Below are 9,953 nucleotides of genomic sequence, written 5' to 3' on the forward strand. Positions count from 1 at the left end.
GTTTGGATTGAAAAAACTATTAAACCATATCAATATGCCACTAAACCATCCTACAATATGGTATTGTTGATGCTAAGTTCATGATAAAAATTAAACTTACCTTTATAATAAAAATTAAATTTCCTTTTTCCATTTTACTATGTATACTATCCTACAATATAGTATTGTTGCTACAAAAGGAATTAACAGTTGTATCCCAACATACTCTATGAAGAAAATTGAGCTTAGATCATCATATAATAAAGTATGTTCAGAGATGAACAATGACCTATCAGCATCACCTTGGTCATTACACTTTGACTGACTTAGATTCTGGTCATCAGAAGCAGACTTCTCAAAAATTTGGTCTTCATAGGCTGACTCCTTCAGACTATGATCTTTGGATGTTGACCTCTTTAGAAGATGACTTCTTCAGAGTCAGTTGTTCAGCTTTTGATCCATCAGAATATGATCTTCATGTGAAAATAAGCTTCCAACATATTTTGATGAAGACAAACTCAATCATTTCATTATCAAAGAAGGAGAAAAAGATATTGAAGACTTGACCTTATTTACAAGAATGTGTTCATCATATAAGGTATATGAAATTATTAACATATACAATCTTAGTTCTCAAAGTCTTCTAATCATGCATTGGAAAGTTATTTTCATATTTGAACCATGTTAAATCAATTTCGAACATAATCTATAGACTTGGAAAAATCAATAGATGTTGCATAAGTTTGGTTCATGTACTTAGAATTTTTTTCAGCTTTTTAGGCATGACAATCAGTTGCACCAAAGCAACAATTGATTTCTTTCCTCTCTGCCTATCTTAAAAATGCATTTTCCAGGCATGACAATCGATTGTCATCCTGATGCAATTGATTGTCACAAGGTAATTTTTCAAAAAATTTAAACGTTACACTTATGACTATCGATTGTAATTTTGTGCAATTGTTGCATCTGGAACTTTTCTGAAAAATGAATTATTTCTCAACACCTTTTAATCAAATCTTTTCATGGTATCCTTCCATATCAATGCAGTAACTTTTTCAGAAATTATTGCAACCATCACCATGTTTTATGAATGGTTGTTACATCAATATAAATACAATTCAAATTTTTATTTTACATTCACCTCTTTCAAAATGATTATTAAATCTATATGCAAAAATTTCCATAACAGAACTTTCATATTTAGATACTTTGTGAAACACAATTTCATACCATATTCATCAAAGTATCATTGAGAATTTGAAGAGTAATTGTTATTGAATATTCATACTTGAAAGAGAAGAAGATTTTATTCTTTTGAGTAAGTCTTGTAGATGTTTGATTGGCTTCATTTTGTGTTAAAACCCTAACTGTACTCTGATGTCTTGACTGATGTCATGACATGCTTGAGTAACATGCTGCAGGATTAGCTAATACAGGATTTACTGAATATCAAACTGGATGTTATGACATTCATCCATGACAACAGATATTGAACTATAGAATAGTTGGTTTTTCTATTATAGCTCAGTATTGAGTTCAGTATGTTCTTTAGGAGAGTAGCAGACCTGGCACATAGCCTACTGTTTGAATGTCAAACTAATTGTTATGACATTCATCATTGACAGCATATACTGAATAATAGGCAGGTTGGTTTTTCTGCTACAGTTCAATATTTATTTCAGTCTATTTTTCAGGAGGAGAACAGACCTGGCATATGGCCCATTGTCAAAATGTCAAACTGTATGTTATGACATTTATCTCTAACAGCTGATACTGAAGTATAGACTGGTTGGTCTTTTACAGTTCAACATTTAGTATAGTCTATTTCCAGGAGAATAACAGACCTAGCATATGATCTATGTTCTGGACGTCAAACTGAATGCTATGACATTCATTCCTTACAGCATATGCTAAAGTGTAGGCTAGTTAGTTTTTCTGTTTCAGTATTTTTCTCATACTATTTTTCAGGAATCCAACAGCTGAGCTAAAATTCAGGAAACTAACAACTGAGCTACAATTAATGGACCTAACAAAATAGCCTATTTGTTAGCACCCTAATATGTGGAAATTAGGTTAACTTGCTTAACCTTAATTTTAGGAAATTCAAGTACAAGGCCCAAGTGCTGCATTATAAAAGGATGGCAATCTTACTTTCAGCAACTCAGGGATTTCGAAGTGTGAAGCTTTAAATACATCATTGTATTTCATAGCTGTATTTGTATTGTGTTTTGTATTAGGTTGTACTTGTGAGCCAAGCAATCATCACCTAGATGATTGCATTGGACTAGGGAGTTCATTGTGTTGTACTTGTTGTGTCACTCTAAGCTTTTAAGTGTGAGTGTTGTGTATCTTGATTAAAGTTGTTAAGCACAATCAAGAGTTGTTTGAAGTATTACTTCACCATTGACTTTAAACTTAATTAAAGGTTGTAATCACTATGGTGATTGAGGGGGAGTGAGTAGGAACTCTGGTCTTAGTTTAGATTGAAATTGCATTGGGTAGGTATTAAGTGATAGGATTAAACAATTGGTTTAAGGCCTGAATTAATACTGCTAATAGTGGATTTCCTCTCTGGCTTGGTAGCCCCCAGACGTAGGTGTGTTTGTCACCAAACTGGGTATACAATTGTCTGTGTTATTTACTGTCCTTTACATTTACCTGTTGTATACTTTCCTGTCTGAACAGAATCAGATGTTATAACATCCCGTGTGACATCAATAGTCTGTTAACTAGAATTTCAATTGGCATCAGAGCAGGCACCCTGCTTGTTAATTTCTGGGTGAGATCTAGGGACGTTATTTTCTAGTACCATGGGCAAGGATGTAGGATACTCAAATAGACCACCCATGCTGGATGGTTCTAACTATGATGATTGGAAACCTCGTATGATAGCCTTCTTGAGGTCTCTAGATAGCAAGGTCTGGAGAGCTGTCAACAAAGGATGGGAACATCCAACGAAGACAGGTAAAGATGGAACCATTATGCAAATTCCCGAAGAAGAGTGGGACAAGGAGCAAGAGGCACTAGCCCTTGGAAACTCTAAGGCCTTGAATACACTGTTTAATGGAATAAATAAGAACATTTTCAGACTGGTGCATCACTGTGAATTGGCTAAAGAAGTTTGGGATACTCTCGAAACAACTCATGAAGGTACCTCCAAGGTGAGGATGTCTAAACTTCAGATGCTGACCACCAAGTTTGAAAATCTAAGGATGAAAGAGGATGAGACTATTCATGACTTCCACATGAATATTCTTGAAATTGCCAACACTTCTAGTGGCTTAGGAGAGAAAATGGCTGAAGAAAAACTTGTAAGAAAGATTCTCAGATCATTTCCAAAGAGATTTGCCATGAAGGTCACTGCTATAGAAGAGGCTCAAGATATCTGCAATATGAAGGTTGATGAGCTTATTGGTTCTCTCCAAACTTTTGAAATGGGCTTGTGTGAGAATGTTGAAAAGAAGAACAAAAGCATAGCTTTTGCATCAAATACTGAAGAGGATTCAGAAGAAGGAAGTACTGGAGGTGATGAAAGCATATCAGAAGCCATAGCCATGCTTGTGAGACAGTTCAACAAGTTCATAAAGAAGATTGATAAAAAAGGTAGACCAAATGTCAAGAACATTTCGTCTGACATCAGGAAAAGATCAACATCTGAAGAAAAGTTCAACCAAGGCAAGGGAATCTAGTGTCATGGATGTGAAGGTTTTGGACACGTTAGAGATGAATGTCCTACTTACCTCAAGATGCAAAAGAAGGGACTATCTGTCACCTGGTCTGAAAGAGACTCTGAGAGTGAATCAGAAGGAGAATCTGCTAAACATGTCACTGCACTAACAAGTGTCTGTGCCTCTGATGATGACTCAAGTGGAGATGAACTGACTTTTGATGAACTTGCTGCTTCATATAAAGAGCTATGTGTCAAAAGTGCAGAAGTGTGTATACAAGGAGAAAAGCAGAAGAAACTCATCAAGGAGCTGGAGGATGAGAAAAAGAAGCATCTGACAGTCATATATGGTCTAAATGGTGAGATAACCTTGCTGACCTCTAAGCTAGATCAAATGACAAAATCCATCAGAATGCTGAATAAAGGAACTGACACGTTGGAAGAGATTCTAAAGGTGGGACAGAAGTCAGGAACCATGTCTGGTTTAGGCTTTGTTAAGAAATCCTCAACTGAACTCAAATGCTCAAAGTCTGAAGTTCAGAAACTCAAGCAGAAGTCACAACCAATGTCTCAACATCAGGGAACCAAGAGGAGTAACCATCAGAAGAAGAAATTTCAAAGATGGAGATGTCACTACTGTGGTAGATTTGGTCATATAAAAGCATTCTGCTATAGGTTGCATGGTTATCCTAACCAAACCCTTCACGTCAGACCTAAGCAGAAGGCATCTAAGCATAATGCCCCCATCAAGAAACGACAATGGGTTGCTAGGTTAGCTCACACAGCTCTAAGGGCGTCTACCAGAGAAGACTGGTACTTTGATAGTGGCTGCTCAAGACATATGACTGGTATGGAGAATTTATTGGTGGATATACAACCTCATACTACCAGTTATGTGACCTTTGGTGATGGTGCTAAAGGAAAAATCAAAGGTGTTGGTAAGCTGGACAGTTCTGAAGTTCCAGAACTTAATAATGTGCTGTTAGTAAAAGGACTAACTGCTAATCTCATCAGCATAAGCCAACTGTGTGATCAAGGTTTCTATGTTCAGTTCACTAAGGAATTATGTGTTGTGACGAATGGAGATAATCAGGAAGTTATGAGAGGATCCAAATCCAAAGATAAATGCTATCTATGGGAACCTAAAGTCTCAAACTTCTCCTCAATTTGCTCCTCAACCAAGGAAGAACAGGAGGTGAAGTTGCGGCATAGACGTCTTGGTCATCTTCATTTAAGGGGAATGAAAAAGATCATATCCAAGGAAGCAGTTAGAGGAATCCCAAAGATGCTTATTGATGAAGGAAGAGTCTGTGGAGAATGCCAGGTTGGCAAGCAAACCAAGATGTCACATCCTAAGCTGGGACATCCTACAACATCCAAAACTCTGGAACTTTTGCACATGGACTTAATGGGACCTATGCAGGTTAAAAGTCTGGGTGGAAAGAGATATGCCTATGTGGTTGTTGATGACCATTCCAGATATACATGGATAAGCTTCATCAGAGAAAAATCAGATGCATTTGATGTCTTCAAAGATCTGTGCATCAGACTTCAAAGGGAAAAGGATAGTTGTGTTGTCCGAATTAGGAGTGACCATAGGACGGAGTTTAAAAATTCCAAGTTTGATGAGTTCTGCTCATCTGAAGGGATAAGTCATGAGTTTTCCTCACCTATTACTCCTCCGCAAAATGGGATAGTTGAAAGGAAAAACAGAACTATTCAAGAATCTGCCAGAGCTATGATTCATGCAAAGAAGCTTCCTATGCACTTTTGGGCTGAAGCTATGAATACAACTTGCTATGTTCACAATAGAGTTACCTTGAGAAAAGGAACCTCTTCCACTCTGTATGAAATATGGAAAGGCAGAAAACCCACTGTGAAGTACTTTCATATCTTTGGAAGCAAATGTTACATTCTTACAGATTGTGAACAGAGAAGGAAAATGGACCCCAAAAGTGATGAGGGTATATTCCTAGGATACTCAACTAACAGCAGAGCCTACAGAGTGTTCAACTCTAGAACCAATGTCCTGATGGAATCCATAAATGTGATTGTGGATGATAAAGAAGAAGGAGCCAATGCCATAGAGGATGTTGGAACATTCCTTGAGACTTCAACAGACATACCAGTCAAGACTGAAGAGGTACAGGAAACTCCTCCTGAATGTGAGGTAGATGCATCCAACAAGGTGCCTTCTATCAGAATTCAGAAAGACCACCCTAAGGATCTTATCATAGGGGATCCCAATAATGGTGTGACTACCAGATCAAGGGAGAATAGCTCAAATTCCTGTTTTGTATCTAAGGTTGAACCAAAAAATGTGAAAGAAGCCCTGACTGATGAATATTGGATCAATGCCATGCAAGATGAACTGGAGCAGTTTAAAAGGAATGAAGTTTGGGAGTTAGTTCCACGACCTGAAGGGACTAACATCATTGGTACCAAGTGGATCTACAAGAACAAGTCTGATGAGAAAGGAGTAATCACTAGAAATAAAGCAAGACTAGTGGCACAAGGATATACTCAAGTTGAAGGGGTTGATTTTGATGAGACTTTTGCACCAGTTGCAAGGCTTGAATCAATAAGATTGCTGTTAGGTGTTGCCTGCATTCTGAAGTTCAAATTGTTCCAAATGGATGTGAAGAGTGCCTTTTTAGATGGCTACTTTAATGAAGAAGTCTATGTGGAACAACCTAAAGGGTTCTGTGATCCTAACCTGCCAAAACATGTGTACAAGTTAAGGAAAGCTTTGTATGGGTTGAAGCAAGCTCCTAGAGCTTGGTATGAAAGGTTGACTGAATTTCTGACCTCTAATGGGTACAGAAAAAGAGGGATAGATAAAACCTTGTTTGTGAAGGATGAAGATGGCAAAATCATGATTGCCCAAATTTATGTGGATGATATTGTCTTTGGTGGAATGTCAAAGCAAATGGTGAAACATTTTGTTCACCAGATGCAATCTGAGTTTGAAATGAGTCTGGTTAGGGAATTGACTTACTTTCTTGGACTGCAAGTTAACCAAATGGAGGATTCTATGTTTCTCTCCCAAAGCAAATATGCCAAGAACATAGTTAAGAAGTTTGGTATGGATAATGCTAGTCACAAAAGAACTCCTGCACCTACTCATTTAAAATTAACCAAAGATGAAGGAGGTCCCAGTGTTGATCAATGCTTGTACAGAAGCATGATAGGTAGTCTACTATATCTAACTGCCAGTAGACCTGATATTGCCTATGCAGTTGGTGTGTGTGCTAGATACCAAGCAGAACCCAAAGTGAGTCACTTAAATTAAGTCAAGATAATTCTTAAGTATATCAATGGGACTTGTGACTATGGTATGCTATACTCTCATGGCTCTGAGCCTGTCTTATCTGGGTATTGTGATGCTGATTGGGCTGGGAGTGCTGATGATAGAAAAAGCACATCAGGAGGATGTTTCTTTTTGGGAAACAATCTCATATCATGGTTCAGCAAGAAACAAAACTGTGTATCATTGTCCACTGCAGAGGCTGAGTACATAACGGTTGGAAGCAGTTGTTCCCAACTGGTATGGATGAAACAGATGCTGACTGAGTACAATGTCTCTCAGAATGTCATGACATTATTCTGTGACAATCTCAGTGCCATCAATATTTCAAAGAATCCCATCCAACACAGCAGGACCAAACATATTGACATTAGACATCACTTCATCAGAGATCTGGTGGAAGACAAAGTGATTACCTTGGAACATGTAGCTACTGAACTACAACTTGCTGACATATTCAGAAAGGCTTTGGATGCTACTCAGTTTGAAAATTTAAGGGGCAAATTGGGAATATGCCTTTCTGAGGATTTATAGCAACCAAGGATGTTAGGAATGTATTGTTTAATATTTCTAACTATTAAACAATTGAAAGTGTGCTCTGATTAGTCAACAAATCATAGCTATTTCACTTGCAGCAAGTGTGTTAACAAGATGTTAAGGGGATATCCTAACATGAGACAGCCTATGTACCTGCTGAAGTTCAAGAACATGTTCATGCAGGAGTGGTTCAAGATGTCAGACTCAAAGTCATGGCATCTGATATGGGTGTACCTGCTGTGAAGCAAGAGTGTGTGTCTACTTGATCAAAGTCGTGGAGCAAGATCAAGTGGGTGGTGTCTTGATCAAAGCTGTAAAGCAAGATCAAGAGGGGGTATTCGTGATTGAAACTGTAAAGTAAAATCAAGATTGTGTTTCTGACAATTATGTGTAATTTTAATTGGTTTTGGCATGTATTATTAAGTGTTGCTTTGGCAACATTTTTGACAAAAAGAGGGAGTAACACCTGTGCCCCAGGACAACAGATTTGCTATGTGCTTGAACAAATGTTGAAGATCCTCTAATCCAGAGGTTGTGATGCAGATTGATGTTCAACGTCTATGTATGATGAGTGTATGTGTGCTGTTGTTTGAAGTTTTTATTTAACTTCTATGTGTGGTGAGTGTGCTGCTGTTCTGAGTGTATCAGCTATGTTAATTCTCTGCTAGGATGTGTGTTTTCCGCTGTTGTGAACTCTGTTGTGATGCCAAGTTGTTTTAGCCATTTTTTTTCCAAAGGGGGAGTTTGTAGATGTTTGATTGGCTGCATTTTGTGTTAAAACCCTAACTGTACTCTGATGTCTTGACTGATGTCATGACATGCTTGAGTAACATGCTGCAGGATTAGCTAATACAGGATTTACTGAATGTCAAACTGGATGTTATGACATTCATCCATGACAGCAGATACTGAACTATAGAATAGTTGGTTTTTCTGTTATAGCTCAGTATTGAGTTCAATATGTTTTTCAGGAGAGTAGCAGACCTGACACATAGCCTACTGTTTGAATGTCAAACTGAATGTTATGACATTCATCATTGACAACATATACTGAATAATAGGCAGGTTGGTTTTTCTGCTACAGTTCAGTATTTATTTCAGTCTGTTTTTCAGGAGGAGAACATACCTGGCATATGACCCATTGTCAAAATGTCAAACTGTATGTTATGACATTTATCTCTAACAGCTGATACTGAAGTATAGACTGGTTGGTCTTTTACAGTTCAACATTTAGTATAGTCTATTTCCAGGAGAATAACAGACCTAGCATATGATCTATGTTCTGGACGTCAAACTGAATGCTATGACATTCATTCCTTACAGCATATGCTAAAGTGTAGGCTAGTTAGTTTTTCTGTTTCAGTATTTTTCTCATACTATTTTTCAGGAATCCAACAGCTGAGCTAAAATTCAGGAAACTAACAACTGAGCTACAATTAATGGACCTAACAAAATAGCCTATTTGTTAGCACCCTAATATGTGGAAATTAGGTTAACTTGCTTAACCTTAATTTTAGGAAATTCAAGTACAAAGCCCAAGTGCTGCATTATAAAAGGATGGCAATCCTACTTTCAGCAACTCAGGGATTTCGAAGTGTGAAGCTTTAAATACATCATTGTATTTCATAGCTGTATTTGTATTGTGTTTTGTATTAGGTTGTACTTGTGAGCCAAGCAATCATCACCTAGATGATTGCATTGGACTAGGGAGTTCATTGTGTTGTACTTGTTGTGTCACTCTAAGCTTTTAAGCGTGAGTGCTGTGTATCTTGATTAAAGCTGTTAAGCACAATCAAGAGTTGTTTGAAGTATTACTTCACCACTGACTTTAAACTTAATCAAAGGTTGTAATCACTGTGGTGATTGAGGGGGAGTGAGTAGGAACTCTGGTCTTAGTTTAGATTGAAATTGCATTGGGTAGGTATTAAGTGATAGGATTAAACAGTTGGTTTAAGGCCTGAATTAATACTGCTAATAGTGGATTTCCTCCCTGGCTTGGTAGCCCCCAGACGTAGGTGTGTTTGTCACCGAACTGGGCAGACAATTGTCTGTGTTATTTATTGTCCTTTACACTTACCTGCTATATACTTTCCTGTCTGAACAGAATCGAATGTCATAACATCCCGTGTGACATCAATAGTCTGTTAACTAGAATTTCAAGTCTTAACCATTATACAAACTTAATCTATTTCTATCTATTATAATGGTTACAAATTCCCCAGCATCAAAGATTATTTGGTACTAGGAGGGATCTATAAGAAGGTGGATTGCATCTTCTTGTAGAGGCCTTTACTTATTGTTCAGGATTGTAGGAGATAAGTGTATTGTAAATCACAAGAAGATTGTTCTTGCTGATTGTGTAAGAATCTTGTATAGGAAGACTAGGATTGACTTGTACATACGATCTAATGATATTAAAATCTCTTATTGTGTCAGAGGACTGAAGTACTCTCAGACTGTAAG

Source organism: Lathyrus oleraceus, chromosome 5 (assembly GCF_024323335.1).
Source record: "Lathyrus oleraceus cultivar Zhongwan6 chromosome 5, CAAS_Psat_ZW6_1.0, whole genome shotgun sequence".
Classification (NCBI taxonomy): domain Eukaryota; kingdom Viridiplantae; phylum Streptophyta; class Magnoliopsida; order Fabales; family Fabaceae; genus Lathyrus; species Lathyrus oleraceus.